The sequence below is a fragment of the Podarcis gaigeae genome (assembly GCF_964106915.1).
Source record: "Podarcis gaigeae genome assembly, chromosome: W".
NCBI lineage: Eukaryota > Metazoa > Chordata > Lepidosauria > Squamata > Lacertidae > Podarcis > Podarcis gaigeae.
This window is the reverse complement of record NC_139695.1, coordinates 16977009-16995131: the sequence shown is the minus strand read 5'-3', so window position 1 is coordinate 16995131 and position 18123 is coordinate 16977009. Positions and strand designations below refer to the sequence as shown.

Here is an 18123-nt window from a genome sequence, read left to right as displayed (position 1 = left end):
ATAATTGTTAAGAATATGAAACAGGACCTGGTTGATACATTGCAGCAACAAATAGGTATAGTAGTTGTTAAAAAAGTGAAATATTTAGGAATTTGGTTAACTCCTAAAAATATTGATCTATTTCAAAATAATTATACGCCAATGTGGAATAGTGTCAAAAGAGATCTAGAGACATGGGAGAGGTTGAAGTTATCATTTTGGGGTAGGATTTCAGCTATTAAGATGAATGTGCTACCAAAGATGTTATTTCTGTTTCAGACAATTCCTGTAATTAAAGGGGCTGCAATATTTAAAGATTGGCAAAAGACAATTTCAATATATATCTGGCAGGGTAAAAAGCCAAGAATTCAATTTAAGTTATTAGCAGATGCTAAAGAAAGAGGAGGCTTCGCCCTGCCAGACTTGAAATTGTATTATGAAGCATCTTGCCTCTGTTGGTTAAAGGAATGGATGAAACTAGAAAATATGGAATTGCTGGACTTGGAAAGTTATGACAATAGATTTGGTTGGCATGTTTATTTGTGGTATAATAAGACGAAAGTCCATAAAGGATTTGGAAACCATATTTTTCGAAGATCTCTAATAGAGGTTTGGGATAGGTATAAAAACCTATTGAAACAAAAAACACCGCATTGGCTATCTCCATTAGAAGCGATGAGTGTGAAAAAGGTCAATATGAGTGGGAAATGGATAACATATGGGAAACTAATAAGTAAGGAAGATGGTAAATGGAAAATGAAACCATATGGAGAAATTAAAGATTATGTTTATGATTGGTTACATTATTACCAGGTCAATGAAAGGTTTAAACAAGATTTTAAAGAAAGAGGATTTGAGGAAAAAGAATCAAAATTTGAACAAGAAATATTAAATAATGATTTTAAAATTCTGTCCAAAATGTATAAATTGCTGCTGGAATGGCATTTGAAAGATGAGGAGGTTAAGTCGGTTATGATTCATTAGGCTAAAGATCTTGGATATAACATACAATTGAGCGACTGGGTGAAATTATGGAAAGAAGGTTTAAAGTTTACTGCATGTAATGCATTAAAAGAAAATGTGATGAAAATGATGTATAGATGGTATATCACTCCTGTTAAGCTAGTGGAAATGTATAAAACTAGCAATAAATGTTGGAAATGTAAAGAAAAAGAAGGAACATTTTATCATATGTGGTGGGAATGTAAAAAGGTGAAATGTTTTTGGGAAATGATATATAACGAGTTGAAAAAAATGTTGAAATATACATTTACAAAGAAACCAGAAGCATTTCTATTGGGAATGGTGGGAAGTGATATAAATAGAAAAGAATGTAAGCTTTTTTTATATGCAGTAACAGCAGCTAGAATACTATTAGCCCAGAAATGGAAGCAAGAAGAATTGCCAATGATTGAAGAATGGAGGATGAAGTTGATGGACTATGCAGAATCAGACAAATTAACAGGAAGGATTCGAAACCTGCGGGAACAGAAGACTGGAGTAAATTTACGAACTATATGAAAAGTATTTGTGATGATCAGACAACATTTGTAGGGTTGCAAGAAGTTCTGTGAGGAGTATTGTTGGAAATATTGTAAACATGGAAAAGGGGAGATGATAAGTTAAGAGAGGTAAAGACAATATAAAATTAAGTAATGCATAAAAAGAGGTTAAGACGGAAGATCATCAGAGGTGCTGATGGAAGTCCAAAAAAAGTGTATTTGTAATAATTTGTGTGGTATGTTTTATAATTTGTATGTTAAAATTAATAAAAATGTATTAAAAAGAAAAAAGAAAAAAGAAGAGCCCCTACCAGAGACTCCAAAGGCGGGCATAGCTGTTGAAGTGGTGCTGGAGCTTCCTAATGGGCACCCAATCGAAATCCAAGCCTTGTTGGACTCTGGGTCTTCTTGCGATTTTTTAAGCAGAGACTTCGCTCTAGCCCACAAGCTACACCTGTTGCCACTAGACTTCCCTTTGCAAGTTACCACCATTGATGGGCAAGAGCTACGGGGAGGGGGGGATAACGCACCAGACACCCCCGATGAGGATGAAGGTGTCCAGGCACGTGGAAACAATTGCCTTTCATGTAGCCATACTGGCAGACCCCCCGTTATATTGGGGATGAGCTGGTTGGCACAGCATGACCCAGTGGTGTTGTGGCATCAATTATCCCTCACCTTTGGGTCGGCTCACTGCTTGGAAAATTGCCTGGGAGGGAAGGAACCAAGAATGACTATGGCCACTGTTGCGGGGATGACCCTGGAGGAGAAGGGGGGGTGTTCCACCGCAATATGCGGATTTGAAGGTTGTGTTCAGCAAGAGAGAGGCTGACAAGTTGCACCCCACCCCCAGGCCCTACGACTGCCAAATCAACCTGGTCCCGGGGGCCCAGTTGCCGGTGGGTAAGCTGTATTCCATGTCCGACCAGGAGATGCAAGAATTGAGGCAGTTTATTGACAAGAACTTAAAGAGGGGTTTTATAAGGGAATCGAAGGCCGTAAGGAGCAGCCCAGTATTCTTTGTGGAAAAGAAAGCAAAGAATCAAGATCGTTTGGTAGTTGATTATCTCCTCCTAAACAAGGTAACTGAACCCTTAGCCTTCCCCATGCCCAGAATTGACGATGTTTTGACACATGTGAGGCAGGGAATTTTTTTTACCAAGCTGGACCTCAGGGGAGCGTACAATCTGATTAGAGTGAGAGAGGGAGGAGAATGGAAGACGAACATGTTCACCCCCCTGGGGGCGTTTGAGTATCTCGTCACGCCATTTGGACTGCGATCGGGATCCGCCTGCATTCAGGCCTTTATGCACCACGTGTTGGGCCCCCTGCTGTACAAGAATTGTGTGGCCTTTTTGGATGACGTTTTGATCTTCTCTGAAAATGAAGCACAGCACGTGAAAGACGTGCTAGAGAGATTGAAGAAGCATCAGTTGTGGGTCAAGCTGGAGAAATGCCAATTCCATGCTCGGCAGGTGGAGTTCCTGGGGTACCGACTGTCGGACAAGGGGCTGGCCATGGACCCAGAGAAGGTGAAAGCAGTGCTGGAATGGAAGAGCCCCAAAACAAAGAAGGATGTGCAGAGGTTCCTGGGTTTCAGCAACTTCTACCGGAAGTTCATCAAGAACTTTGCACACTTGACAGCACCCATAACGGATTGTCTCAGCGGCAAGAAGAAGTTTGCGTGGACCAAGGAAATGCAGCAGTCCTTTGAAAGGTTAAAAAAGGCCGGGGGGCCGCTAGGGGTGCCTTGGAAGATGGCCGGCAATACCATCTCTCCAGCTCACACGGGGTAATTAAGAAGCTGACGATGGGAGTAAATCAGCCTCCCGGGATCTCCCCAGGGGATGGAGAGACACTGCCTCATTCACAGTTGCCAATAAATCACCCCTGAGGTCAAAAGAAGGTAGGGGTGAGGGCACTGGACGGAAAGCCCTCGAGTGAGATTCTGGATCTCCCTGATGCTGCTTCTGAGTGCAACCTAGTTGCATTGCTCAAGATAAAATAATTGGATTAAAAGTAAATGCACATGTTTCGAGCGAAGGAAGGATGTTTTATCTGCTAATTAAATCTACCGCTGAGAAGTCAAGAGTGATGGGATGGATTGAACAGAAGATTACAGCAAAGAATCACAGCTATGTCAGTATGTTGAAACGGAACGGAAGGGGGGGGGGACTTCTTTCTTTTTCAATATGTTTACCTAACAATTCCTCCCCTAGAAGAACATGATTGATTGATAGCAAGTGAGACTGGAAAATAAACTATGTGGAAACAAAAATATTAACTAAAGGCTTTGTTTTGTGGATGATCTGGAAAGAGAAAGGCAGTTGCGCAGTTACTACGGGGATCCGCCATTATGAGACAGACTTTGTTGCGAGATTTACAGTCAAAGGGGGAGTAGAGCCATCATTTTGCTTTCATGTGTGGATTATAGATCTGAATGGGCAAAACTCCCCTGGAAAGATTGATTTATGGTGCAACTGGTCTGGGAAAATTAAGGAGCAGAAGCTAAGACTGTATTTCATTGGAATTGTCGAAAATGGCGCCGGCGGCTGGAATAAGACTTTTGGATCAGCGTGAGACGAATTACGGGAGAGCATTACAAAGTTCACACAGAAACATAAATAATGTTTGATTCAACTTGCCTGTGGAAATACTTGGAGGTTGTTAAGAAGAAAAAGGATAACAACAAAGAGATGGGAAGATGGGACTTGTGAACATCAAAGCAGCAGAAATATGAGATGATTGGACCCTTTCTGAACTCAAAACATGGGTACCCCCAACAAAAATTTAAAACTCGGCTAAATATTTGGAATTTATTGTGTATTGATATAATTTGGAATTAATGTGATATGATTGGTTTGTTAAATGGAAATTTAATAAAAATTATCTAAAAAAAAGAAAAAAGAAAGGTTTAAAAAGGCCTTCGCCTCTGTGGAGCAGCTCCTGCACGTGGATCCTGGGAAGCCACTGAGAGTGGAGACTGACGCTTCAGACTGTGCCACCGGAGCAGTACAATTGCAACAAGGACCAGGGGAGGACTGGAGGCCTTGTGCGTTTTTCTCCAGGAAACTGAGCAAGTCAGAGTGTGATGGCCTGGGAATTGGATTCAGAGGCTGAACCGGAGGAATCCCAGCCTGCACAGGAGTCCCTGTCTCTAGCACCAGTTGAGCCGGGGCTAGGGCTTGAACCTGAAGGGCCCTCACCTGTGCCGGATCCTCAGGAGCAGACACCAGCTGAATTTGCTCTGGCTCCAGAGGTGATCGAGGACCCATTGCCTGCAGGTGCTCCACTCTCAGCCCCGTCAGGAGAAGGTGAGGTTACCTCTGGGTCCAGTAACCCTCCAGCCTCTCCTGAGCTGCAGAGGCTCAGGGCAGAGAGGTGGAGGGAACTGAGTTCTTGCAGGAGGAGTGTTCGCCTCCAGGCCAGGAGAGGCGAGGCACCTGTGGACTGGGACCGCCCTATGCCTTGGGGCAGATAAAAGCCGGCCAGTCCCAGTCCCAAGTTGCAGGAGCAACATTGTTGGTAACCTGATCCTGCCAGACCTTGTCCTGCTCTTCTGCCAGAGTTCCTGACCACACCTGACTCCTTGCCTTGGACCCCGCTTCAGCCTTGATGGACAGCCTCCATACCACACCCTTGACCTTGGACTGGACTCAGACCACGCTGCACGGTAACCCCCCGGGACCAGCACACAGAGCAAAATTACACTGTTTATGAATTGCTGGCCATTTATGTGGCCTTTAGGCAGTGGAGGCACTTTTTGATTGGGGCGCAGCACCAGATTCAGGTCCGGACAGACCACAAGAACCTGGAATACTGGCGAACAGCGCTCGTGCTCAAGCAGAGACAGGTCCGGTGGTCGCAGACGTTCTCTCAGTATCACTTTCAGATACAATACGTTCCTGGGAGGGAAAATGTGAGGGTGGATGCACTTTCCAGGAAACCTGAGTACATGGAAGGGGAAGGACGACCTGTGGCCAGGCACATGTTCCCAGAAGACCAATGGTCGTGTGGGGGAGCACTGGTAGGGGAGCAAGAACTGGTTGGGCTCACCAGACACAATGAGTTTGCTCAGACTAAAATCAGGGAGCTCAGAGATGGAAAAGGGGAAGATGGGGGTTTTGAGGGAAAAGGAGGGCTCTTGTACTACAAAGGGGCACTGTATGCTCCGGGAGAGACATTGAGGACGAAAATACTTAGGCAGCTCCATGACAACCCCACAGCCGGGCATTTTGGGCAGCATAAGACCATGCTACTAGTCACCAGACAGTTCTGGTGGCCCAAGGTAAGGGAGGATGCGCGGGAATATGTCCGAGGGTGAGACAGGTGCCAGAGGGCCAAAGGGGAAAGAACCATACCAGCGGGGTTACTGGAACCCTTACCGACACCGGAGAGGCCCTGGGAGGTGGTGTCCGTTGATTTTATGACAGATCTGCCCAAGTCAAGGGGAAAGACAGCAGTGATGGTGGTGGTCGATCTACTGACCAAAATGTGTCACTTCGTGGCCTGCTCCCATGCGGTGTCAGCAGAGGAGACAGCCAGGCTGTTTGTGGACCACATTTTTAGGCTGCATGGGACACCATTGAGGGTTGTATCTGATCGAGGAAGACAATTTACCTCGAAGTTCTGGCGTAAACTCATGAGCCTGCTGCAGGTAGAGGTGAGCTTCTCGATGGCAAGGCACCCAGAAACCAACGGCTAGGCCGAAAGAGCGAACCGAATATTGCAGCAGTACTTACTCTGTTACGTCAGTGAGAGGCAGAACAATTGGGTAGAGAAATTGGTGCTAGCTGAGTTTGCGTATAACAACGCTGAACACGTGTCCACGGGAATGAGCCCCTTCATGGCCAACTACGGGTGCCACCCCATGGCGTGGAGAGGAGGAATGGAGTGTGCCAGTGGCGGAGCAATTTGCAGAAGAGATGGAGGCTTCACACCAACAACTCCGGCTAAATTTGGAAAGGGCTAAGGAAGTCTACAAAAGGCAGGCAGACAGGCACCGCAGGCCAGGGGAGGTCATACGGGTGGGGGACAGGGTGTGGTTGTCGTCCCAGGGTTTGCCCTTAAAGGGGGGATTGCAAAAAATTGCAGCTTAGACGGCTGGGGCCCTTTGAGGTAATACAGCAGGTTAACCCAGTGACCTTCAGGCTGAAATTGCCGGACAGCATGAGGATACATCCGGTGTTTCATAGGTCCCTGCTTTCGCATTACAGGGAGGGGCACAGCTTCCCTGGAAGGAAGGAATGGGGGTCCACCCATCCACACGCAGAGGAGAGGGAACACTGTAATGAAGCAACGGAAATACTCGATTCCAGGTGGGGAGGGCACCAGGGCCTTGGTGGCCTGGGAGGGGGAACCCAGCTCTGAAAACACGTGGGTTCCCGCAGGATCCATCACAAAAGGATTATCTGCTGGAAGAGTTCCATGGTTTGTTCCCACATAAGCCTAAACCCCCAGCACGGTTCTGCGAGGAGGTGTTTGGACCCATGGACGACCAAGGGGACTTTGTAGGTTTCCCTGCCTCAGAGGAGGAGGAAGGCCACGGGGACGAGGTCGGGGAAGTATCCGAGGGAGAAGAATCAGACTGGGAAGTCCAACCAGTGGGGAGGGACCTGAGAGGATGGGAAGCAGCTTTTGAATCCATGGAGGATGATGACGGGTCTTTCCGGGGTTTTCCTCCATCGCCTGCTGACGTTCAAGAAGAGGAGATGGTTAAAGAACTCACCAACGGGGAGGGGGGTCTTGAGGAGGGGGTGGATGTCAGGGAACTGCCATCGGCTCAGGGGCAAGAGGGGAAAAGCAGGATGGATTACAGAGAGCTCCCAAAGATCGTGGGAAGCAGCACTTCCTCAGCGGAGGAAGGTAGCCACGCCTCTAGTGGAGAGGAGATGCAGGGCTCGGAGGAGGCAAGGCGGTGCCAGGACACCGTGCCTGAGCAAAGCAGGGAGGAGAGAGGTCCCCTGTTACCCACGCCTTCCTTGTGCAGTAGGCTTCCGTGCAGAGAGGGAAGGCACAGACTGGGCGTCAAGAAACTGCTGGGGAAGGTTTAAGGACCGCCCACTCTCAGATTCTGCCAGTGAATGAGCAAGACATGGAATAGAGGCGCTCTGCATTCTAACGGTTTTATTCACCAATAAGAAACCTTTAAAACAGACTATTGAAGCATATTGTTTGATTGCTCTCGAGCAACAAACCGATACCTCTAACAACTTACGACACCTTCCTAGAAATGGTGTATTGATGGATGATGGAGTGTTTATAATCATATTTAAATACGTCCCACTTCGGTTGTTGAAAAAACACGACCAATATAGGACATTAACACAGATTTTGAGGGAAAATAGTATTGAATTTAAATGAGAATTTCCAGAAGGAGTCTCATTCTACTATAAGGAGAGAAAAAATTAAATTTAAGAATGTGGATGAGACACACAAATTTCTGAGAAGATATAAAGAGTTGGAAAAAGGAGAAGAGACAGCAGCAGCAGAACCAGAGGAAGAAAACATTAATAAATCAGAAGAAGAGGAAGAGGAAGAGGAAGAGGAAGAGGAAGAAGAAGAAGAAGAAGAAGAAGAAGAAGAAGAAGAAGGAGGAGGAGGAGGAGGAGGAGGAGGAGGAGGAGAGTTTGGATTTGATATCCCGCCTTTCACTCCCTTTAAGGAGTCTCAAAGCGGCTAACATTCTCCTTTCCCTTCCTCCCCCACAACAAACACTCTGTGAGGTGAGTGGGGCTGAGAGACTTCAAAGAAGTGTGACTGGCCCAAGGTCACCCAGCAGCTGCATGTGGAGGAGCGGAGACGTGAACCCGGTTCCCCAGATTACGGGACTACCGCTCTTAACCACTACACTACACTGAAGAGGGACAGGTTTAAGAACCTTAAGAACTTTACTACAAAGGAGGCCAAAATGACATTGAAATTATGGACATGGAATGTAAATGGCATTAGCAATAGAAATAAAAGGAGCAGAATTGGACATTTTTCGTTAAAAAAGAATTTGGATATTATCTGCTTACAAGAGTCGCATGTAGCTAGAAAGCATAGAAGAGTACTGATCAACAAAAAATTAGGAAATGAGTTTATCTCATCTGATAAAAGTAAGAAGAGAGGAGTGGTGATGTATATAAAAAATAAAATAGAGGCTCGACAAATCTTTAAGGACTAACAAGGCAGAGTAATAGCAGTACAAGTCACCTGGCAAGGTGAAAAATTGATAATTGTCGGAACCTATGCACCTAATGGTAGTAAGATGGAATTTTACAAAGATTTGGAAGAAAAACTGTTTGAATTTATGGACCAAAAAATTATAATTATGGGAGACATGAATGGAGTAGTCTCATTGGAAATGGATAGAACAAGGAAAAAAGAGAATAGGAAAGAAGGGAAGTTACCAAAGACCTTTTTCTCTATGATAGAGAATTGTAATTTAATAGATGTTTGAAGACTGAGACACCCATTAGACAAACAATTTACATATTTCTCAAAACCAAATCAATCAGCTTCTACAATTGACTACGTATGGCTTTCCAGTGAATTAACACCCAGAGTAACAAAAATAGAAATACAACCAAAGATATTTTCGGATCATAATGCAATTAGATGCGAAATAAAAGAATTGGATGTAAAGACCTTTCGATGGAGACTGAATGAAAATTTGTTAGAAGATGAAAAAACTAATGAGAAGGCTCAAAAGATGCTAACAGAATATTTTGTTAATAATTGTAATAAAGGAACTAAAATAAGTGTTGTTTGGGACGTTAGTAAAGCGGTTATGCGAGGCTTCTTTATACAACAAAATAGCATCGGGAATAAATTTAGAGAGAAAGGTAAAAAGGAGATCTTAAATCAGATTATGGAAAATGAGAAAAAGCTAATAAAAAATCTGAGAGATTTAAGAATTAATCAAAATATTAAGATGCTACAAAGCCAATTTGCAAATCAATCAAGAAGTGGAATGGAATGTTAAAAGAATGAGACAGAAGAACTTTGAACATGCCAACAAATCAGGTAAATGGTTGGCGTGGCAAATTAAAAACTGGAAAGCTCTAAGTACAATAAACAAAATAATATTGGATGGGAAAGAAGTAGAAAATCTGAAAGAAATTAGAAAAGGAGTTATTAACTTTTATAAACAACTGTATAAAAAAACTGGAAAGGAAGACGTAAAAAAGATAGAGGAATTCCTGAAACAGAAAGGAGTGCAACAAATCCTGACAGAGAAGAAAGAACGACTAAATGAAAGAATAGAGGAAGAAGAAATTCAAGAAGCAATAAAGCAATTGAAAAGTGGAAAGGCACCAGGGCCAGATGGATTTACAGCAAAATACTACAAGGAATTAAAGCACACCCTACTTGTACCATTGAAAGAAGTGATGAATAATATATGAAACAATGGAGAAATACCAGAAACATGGAAAGAAGCATATATTACATTAATACCAAAACCAGATTCTGACTTACTACAAGTGAAAAATTATAGGCCAATTTCGCTGTTGAATAATGACTATAAGCTATTTGCTAGTATTGGTCACCAGATGAAAGATAACATAAGGAATATTGTGAACATAATTGAATATTTGACGGCCAGGAATGATAAACAAGTGAAGTTAATGTTTGTAGATGCGGAAAAGGCATTTGATAATATATCTTGGGAATTTATGATAAAGAATATTGAATTAATGGGCATTGGACAATTGTTTATAAAAGGTATAAAAGCTATATACTCTGATCAAAAAGCAAAATTGATAGTAAATAATATAATAATATTATATAATATTATATATAATATAATAAGGTGGGACGCTGGTGGCACTGTGGGTAAAACCTCAGCTCCTAGGACTTGCCGATCGCATGGTCGGCGGTTCGAATCCCCGCGGCGGGGTGCGTTCCCATAGTTCAGTCCCAGCGCCTGCCAACCTAGCAGTTTGAAAGCACCTCCGGGTGCAAGTAGATAAATAGGGACCGCTTACCAGCGGGAAGGTAAACGGCGTTCCGTGTGCTGCGCTGGCTCGCCAGATGCAGCTTGTCACGCTGGCCACGTGACCCGGAAGTGTCTGCGGACAGTGCTGGCTCCCAGCCTATAGAGTGAGATGAGCGCACAACCCTAGAGTCTGGCAAGACTGGCCCGTACGGGCAGGGGTACCTTTACCTTTACCTTAATATAATAACTGAAAATATTGAAATTACGAAAGGTACAAGACAAGGGTGTCCGCTTTCACCGTTATTATTCATATCGGTACTGGAAGTCTTTCTAAGGACAATAAGAGAAAATGAGAAAATAAAAGGAATTTCAGTAGGCTGGAAAGAACATAAAGTGAAAGCCTTTGCAGATGACTTGGTACTAACTATAGAAGAACCATTAAATAATGCCAAAGAAGTTATTAAAGAAATAGAACAATTTGGACAAGTAGCAGGTTTTAAATTAAACAAAAGCAAGACTAAAATATTAGCTAAAAATATGAAACAAGACTTGGTTGATATGTTGCAGCAGGAAATTGGTATAGAAGTAGTTAAAAAAGTTAAGTATTTAGGAATCTGGTTCACCACAATGAATATAGATTTATTTCAAAATAACTATACACCGGTGTGGAATGGAATTAAGAGAGACATGGAAATATAGGGAAGAATGAAATTATCATTTTGGGGAAGGATTTCAACTATAAAAATGAATGTGCTACCAAAGATGTTATTTTTGTTTCAATCAATTCCTATAATCAAGGGGGCAGCAATTTTTAAAGAATGGCAAAAAGCAATTTCAAGATATGTCTGGCAGAGGAAGTAACTGAGAATACAATATAAATTGTTAACAGATGTTAAAGAAAGGGGGGCTTCGCCCTGCCAGACTTGAAGTTGTATTATGAAGCGGTTTGCCTCTGTTGGTTAAGGGAATGGATACTGTTAATAAATACAGATTTGTTGGATTTGGAAGGTTATGACAATAGATTTGGTTTTTATACTGCTGTTTTTGCTGGACACGAAGGCAAGCAGTCATGTTTTCCTTTGTTCCTGAACTATGCTGAATAAATGCTGTAAATATGCTTACACATCTCTCTCTGTCCGCCTCTTCCATTGTGGAGATTTACACACTCTGCTGACAGAGTGTGCATGGGTCTCTAAACGTATCTGTCAGAGCTGCCTCTAGATCCCAGCTCACAGAGGACCAACGCCAGGTTGATGTAATGTACAAAAGTCTTTATTGAAGTTTAGTTTCCATTTCAACGCCAGAGCGTGCAGCCCTACGTCTTAGACCTTAGATCGGCGAAGTCCCGTCTGAATCACCTCCCCTTCCGCACCAGTTTAAGATCCTAGCCCTGCTCCACCTTCTGCGGTGTTCTCTCCTCCTCTGGGTCCTCCTGCCCGCTGGGGCATTGCCCTTTCTGGACTCTTCCGACGCTGAGTCGCTCAGCTCCTCCCCCTCCCTCCGGCGGGCTTTAGGACCAGGTTCCCAATCCTCATTCTCTGCTGTCCCGCGCTCCTGTACATTTGAACTTGCCTCTCGCGCCAACCCAGTGACCTTTCTCCTAACCGTCACACTGCTTGTGTCACTGCTTCCCCCTTCCGGGACACTGGCCGGATCTGACCTTCCCCCCGTTGTCAGACTCTCCGATGGAGGCGTGGTCAGCCCTGTCTCGTCTTCTCTCCCTGGTGGGGAATGCACTGGCCCCGATGCTTGGGACTCTTCCCCCCCCCCACTCCGCTCTGGTGGGGAAGCTGGTCCTGATTTCCAACTACTGCTCTGGGAGTCCCTGCTGCCCCCTTGTTCCTGGAGCATTCCCCTTGGGAACCCCCTGCCCTTGGCCGCTGGCGCCCCCTTCTGTGAATCTTCCAATTCGCTGGAGAGGCTCATGGATTCCCTCGGACCACTTTCATCTCCTGCGCTCCCCTCGGATTCCTCCCCCTCGCTCTCCATCTCCTCTCTTCCCTGTGCCTCTGCTCCTGAACCCCTGACATCCATCCCCCCCTCGAAGCCCCCCTTTTCCCCCTCCCCCTCTTCTGGAGTGGGTTCTGGGTGCTCCAGAGTTGTGGGGGTGAGAGCAGGATACAGTTCTTCCCCCGTGGCGTGCAGCCAGCTGGAAAAGTCCGGGAAGTCCTCCATGGTCTCGTTGACGGCGATCTCCTCTGCTTCCATCTCTTGGGAGGTGTGTTCGAAACCTGGAGCTACCCCCAAATCGCCCAAGACCCCCTCTCCCCCTGTCGCCTGGGATGACACTGCGTGCAATGGTCCTCTCGGCAGGTCTCTGCGCCAGCCCACCTCAGGTTGATCCTCCCACCAATAAGATCCGCCTGTGCCAAACCCTGAGAGTGATCCCTCTGGGGAGCTAGTCTCCGGCGCCGTCTCCTCAGCTGAAGAGAAACCCTGGAACGTGCTGGCTGAGAGTGTGGGTGTGAAAAGATATTCGTCGAAATAATCCGCTGGCATGGGTCTGTGCGGGAAAAGTGCATGGAATTCATCTTTGAGCAATTGCTCCTCCACTGCATAGTCCGGTACCCACCTGTTGGCGCTGGCCGGGGTGTCTTCTCTGGCGAGGAGATATTCAATCCCTTCCTCCCCCCATCTCGAGTCTAAAATCTCTGTGGCTTCGTTGAGTGGCTCCCCTCTCGGTGACCCCCCCTTCTTGGGCGTTTCCCTGAGCGGGTCTGGTGCTGTCCCTGGCGCCTGAAACCTGTGAGGTGCCTTGTAGGGCGTGAGCACTGATCTATGAAAGACCGGGTGCATTCTGGATCCCTCCAGGAGTGTCAACCGGAAAGCCACTGGGTTGATCCGTGCCTCGACTTGGTAAGGCCCTAGCTGCTTGTGTCCTAGCTTCTTCTTAGCTAACGATCTGGCCAGGACTGCCTGGGCTGCTAACCAGACCCAGTCCCCCACCCGGATGTCCTCCCCAACTCTCCTGTGTCGGTCTGCCTGCACTTTGTAAGCCTGTTTAGCCAGCTCCAACTGCCTTCGGAGCTGTTTGTGGACCTCCTGCAACTCCGCTGCCAAGTCCTCAGCTCCCTGCGGTTCCCCCTCCCCCACTCTCTCTAATCCCGGGAAGGTTCTGGGATGCCGCCCATTGTTGGCGAAGAACGGCGTCACCCCCGTGGACACGTGCTTCGTGTTGTTGTAGGCGAACTCGGCCAGCGGTAGGTAGTCCACCCACGTCGCAGGCTGCTGATTCGCGTAGCATCTCAGGTACTGCTGCATGATGGCGTTGACCCTCTCCGCTTGTCCGTTGGTCTGCGGGTGTCTCGCCGACGCTAGGTTGATCTTGACGTTCAGGATGCCCATCAACTTCTGCCAGAAGTTCGAGATGAACTGGCGCCCCCGGTCGGACAAGATAGACCGTGGTAGGCCGTGCACCTTGAACACGTGGTCTATGAATAGCTTGGCGGTCTGTTCAGCTGTGGCCACCTTCGCGCAAGGAATGAAGTGGGCCATCTTGGTGAACAAGTCTACTACCATGAGTACTGCTGTCTTGCCCCGCGAGCTGGGCAGATCCGTGACAAAGTCCAGGGCCACCCTCTCCCACGGTTCGAGCGGCGTCTGTAGCGGTTCCAGCAGGCCTGCCGGCTGCCTGTGTACTGGCTTGGCCCTTTGGCATGTGTCGCACCTCGTGACGTAATCCGCGACTTCCGCCTGCATCTTGGGCCACCAAAAGTCTCTGGCTACTAATTCCGCCGTCTTCTCTTTGCCGAAGTGCCCAGCGCTGGGCGCGTCGTGTAACTGCTGCAGTACCTTCGCGCGGAGGTCGTCTCCCGGCACGTAGAGGGCCCCTTTGCAGATGAGTAGTCCGTCGCGTACCTGGAACTCGTCGTCCTTCGCTGTGCCTCTTCGCACCTCCTCCATCTTGGCTCGTGCAAAGGAGTCTGTCTGCAGCGCGCGACGTACCGCATCCAGGTCCACCGTGGCTGAGGCTCACGCCCACGCTTTTGGTGCGAAAATGTGCTTGGCCGCCGGCGGTGCCTCTGCCTCGAGATACTGCGGCTTCCTGGACAGCGCATCCGCCATGACGTTGCTGTCTCCCGGGATGTATTCTATTCTGAAGTCGAAATCCGCAAAGAACTCCACCCAGCGGATGTGTCTCTGGTTCAGGAACCTCGCTGTGCACCAGTACTCCAGGTTCTTATGGTCCGTGCGAACTTGCACTGAGGAAGTGCCGCCACGCCTTGAAGACTGCATGAATGGCCAGCAATTCTCTGTCCCAGATGGTGTAGTTCTGCTCCGACCTGCTGAGTTTCCTGGAGTAGAAAGCACACGGCCTCCAGTCCCCTTGCTGGTCTCGCTGCAACAGGACTGCCCCCACGGCTCTGTCTGAGGCGTCCGTCTCCACCCTCATGGGTTTGCTGGGGTTCACGTGCAGCAGCTGCTCTTCGAACGCGAAGAGACGCTTGAGCGTCTGAAAGGACCGCTCTGCCTGCTCCGTCCAGATGAATTTCTTCTTCCTGGAGCTGAGGGTGTCCGTGATGGCCGCCGTCTGCATGGCGAACCCCTTGATAAACTTGCGATAGAAGTTGGCAAAGCCAACGAATTTCTGGACTTCCTTTCGATTGTGAGGGCTCTTCCAGTCCAACACCGAGCGGACCTTGGCGCTGTCCATGGCCAGTCCCTTGTCGGATAGCTTGTAGCCCAGGAAATCCACCTCCGTCATGTCGAATTGGCACTTCTCCAGTTTGGCGTAAAGTCTGTGCTCCCGCAATCTTTTCAGGACTTCCTTGACGTCCCTCTCGTGAGCCTCCTGTGATTCCGAGAAGATCAGGATGTCGTCCAGGAAGCAGCGCACTTCTTGTAGAGGAGTCCCGCTAAGACGTGGTGCATAAAGGCTTGGAAGCAGTGGGAGCTATTTTGTAAGCCAAACGGCATAAATCTATATTCATAAGTGCCTAGGGGTGTAAACATGGCCGTTTTCCACTCGTCTCCCTCCCGCATGCGTATAAGATTGTACGCCCCTCGTAGATCCAACTTGGTGAAGATGCGTCCCTTCCTCACCGTCGCGAGCAGGTCGTCAATCTTGGGCATGGGGAACGCCGTGGGCTTGGTTCTCGAATTTAAGACCCTGAAATCAACTACAAACCTCTTTTGGGGCGTGTCTTTTTTCTTCACAAAGAACACAGGACTACCCCCCACTGCTTTGGATTCTCGGATGAATCCTCGCTTCACGTTGTGATCTATGAACTCCCTGAGTTCCTGCAGTTCATCCTCAGACATGGAATACAGTTTCCCCGTCGGCAGCGTCGCCCCCGGCAGGAGGTCAATCTTGCAGTCGTAGGGCCTGTGGGGAGGCAGCTTGTCCGCTTCCTTCTCGCAGAAGACCTCCAAAAACTCTTTGTACTTGTTGGGAACCGCTTGTAACATGCCTAAGTGTAGCTGTGGTCCATCTTCGTGCCCCTCATCTTCCTGGTTAGCGAGGATGCAGTGTTCTGCGCAGTAGGAGGAGCAGAAGGTCAATTGACGCTGGTACCATGCTAATGCCGGGCTGTGCCTGTCCAGCCAACTCATGCCCAGTACTATGGGCGTGTCCAACAGTTGGGTGACGTTGAAGCTGATGACTTCGCGGTGATTTCCAATTAGCATAACCATTGGCGGCGTTTGCTGTACCACCTGTCCCCCCAGCAAGTCTCTGCCGTTGACTGTCACTACTTTCAGGGGCACCGTGGCAGGCAGGAGCGCTATGCCTTGTTGCTTGATGAAATCCACTCCTATAAAGTCTGCATTGCTACCAGAGTCAATGGTAATAGGGACTTCCATGGTGAGCCCATTGGGAAGCTGGAGGGATGCGGTGAGCTGCACCACTGGTTTGGGTGGGAGGGGGTCTGTGGGCTGTAAGATTCCTGGGGACTGCTTCACTGACTCGTCTGGCTGGGCCCCAGTGGCTCCACTTCCAGCCAGACTTCGTCGTTTCCCTGCTGTGCTTCTTTCTGCTGAACTGCTCCTATTACTGTCGCTGAGGCTGCAGTGTGCTTGTGGATCCTCCGGGGGCACTCTTTTGCCATGTGCTGAGCACTGTCGCAGATGTAACACTTCCTGATTCCTCTAGGAGGCTTCGTTTTGACTGCTCCCGGTGTTAGGGCTCTGACTGCTGACTGAGCCTTGGCACCACCTATCTCCATCGGCTCCTCTCCCCCTCCCAGCATAGGCGTGGATTGAGCGCGTGCTGTGTCCCTGGGAAAGAAGGGAAGTGCTCTCTCTGGCGTGCATCCCCAACGCCCTTCGTCTTTGCTCCAAGGGCGTTCTTCCAGCCGCACCCCAATCGTTAGCGCCCTCTGGACCACGTCTTTAGTGGTCTGGGGTCTCTCCCCCCTTGCAATTTCGTCTTTTACAGCCCCGTTCAACCCCTCCCAGAAAAGGTCCCTGACGGCAGCTGAATCCTTTTCCCATCCCAGCGTGGTGACCAATGCAAAAAAGCGGGAGTGATATTGTCTTACAGTGGCCCTGCCTTGTTTCAATCCATGTATCTCTTTCCTGGCGACATCTACATCTATCGCTGATAAAAAACAAGCATCCATCGCCTTTAGGAAGGCTTTCGCATCTAGGAGGACTGGGTCTTTATCTCGCCACAGATTGCGCAGCCATGCTTTAGCGTCTCCGTGGAGATGCGTTAGTATGAAGCCTACTTTCTCCTGCTCATCTCTAAAGTCCTTCTCCAGCAACTCTAGGGCGAAAACCACGTCTGCTCTGAAGTTAGGATACTGCTGCAGATTCCCATCGAAATGCGACACAAGGCTGCCTCCTCTCTTTCCCAGCCCAATCACCTCTGGTCTGGTTCCCTGCGCCCCCTGTTTAGTCAACATTTCCAACCTGATTTGCAGATCCTTGCAGGCAGCAGCTGATTCGTCTTCTCTCTTCCTGACTGCTAGTATTTCCGCATTAAGTTGCGCCACTGCGTTTTGCAGGGCTGTTACTTGTTGTTCGGTATTCATCTTGTCCTGCCTTCGTGAGCTCGCGAAGCACCAATCTTCGCCCCTCGCGGCGTCCACTCACGTTGCGAGGTTCTTTAGGATTCAGACGGGACTTACTGTCAGAGCTGCCTCTAGATCCCAGCTCACAGAGGACCAACGCCAGGTTGATGTAATGTACAAAAGTCTTTATTGAAGTTTAGTTTCCATTTCAACGCCAGAGCGTGCAGCCCTACGTCTTAGACCTTAGATCGGCGAAGTCCCGTCTGAATCACCTCCCCTTCCGCACCAGTTTAAGATCCTAGCCCTGCTCCACCTTCTGCGCTGTTCTCTCCTCTGGGTCCTCCTGCCCGCTGGGGCATTGCCCTTTCTGGACTCTTCCGACGCTGAGTCGCTCAGCTCCTCCCCCTCCCTCCGGCGGGCTTTAGGACCAGGTTCCCAATCCTCATTCTCTGCTGTCCCGCGCTCCTGTACATTTGAACTTGCCTCTCGCGCCAACCCAGTGACCTTTCTCCTAACCGTCACACTGCTTGTGTCACTGCTTCCCCCTTCCGGGACACTGGCCGGATCTGACCTTCCCCCCGTTGTCAGACTCTCCGATGGAGGCGTGGTCAGCCCTGTCTCGTCTTCTCTCCCTGGTGGGGAATGCACTGGCCCCGATGCTTGGGACTCTTCCCCCCCCCCCACTCCGCTCTGGTGGGGAAGCTGGTCCTGATTTCCAACTACTGCTCTGGGAGTCCCTGCTGCCCCCTTGCTCCTGGAGCGTTCC

General features: G+C 48.2%; 1 long non-coding RNA gene across 1 annotated transcript in view; it reads right to left on the bottom strand.

The window, feature by feature from the left end:
- Positions 1 to 18123, bottom strand: part of LOC310836019 — a 463755-nt gene that overhangs the window by 420317 nt on the left and 25315 nt on the right. The gene's annotated exons all lie outside the window — the stretch shown is intronic.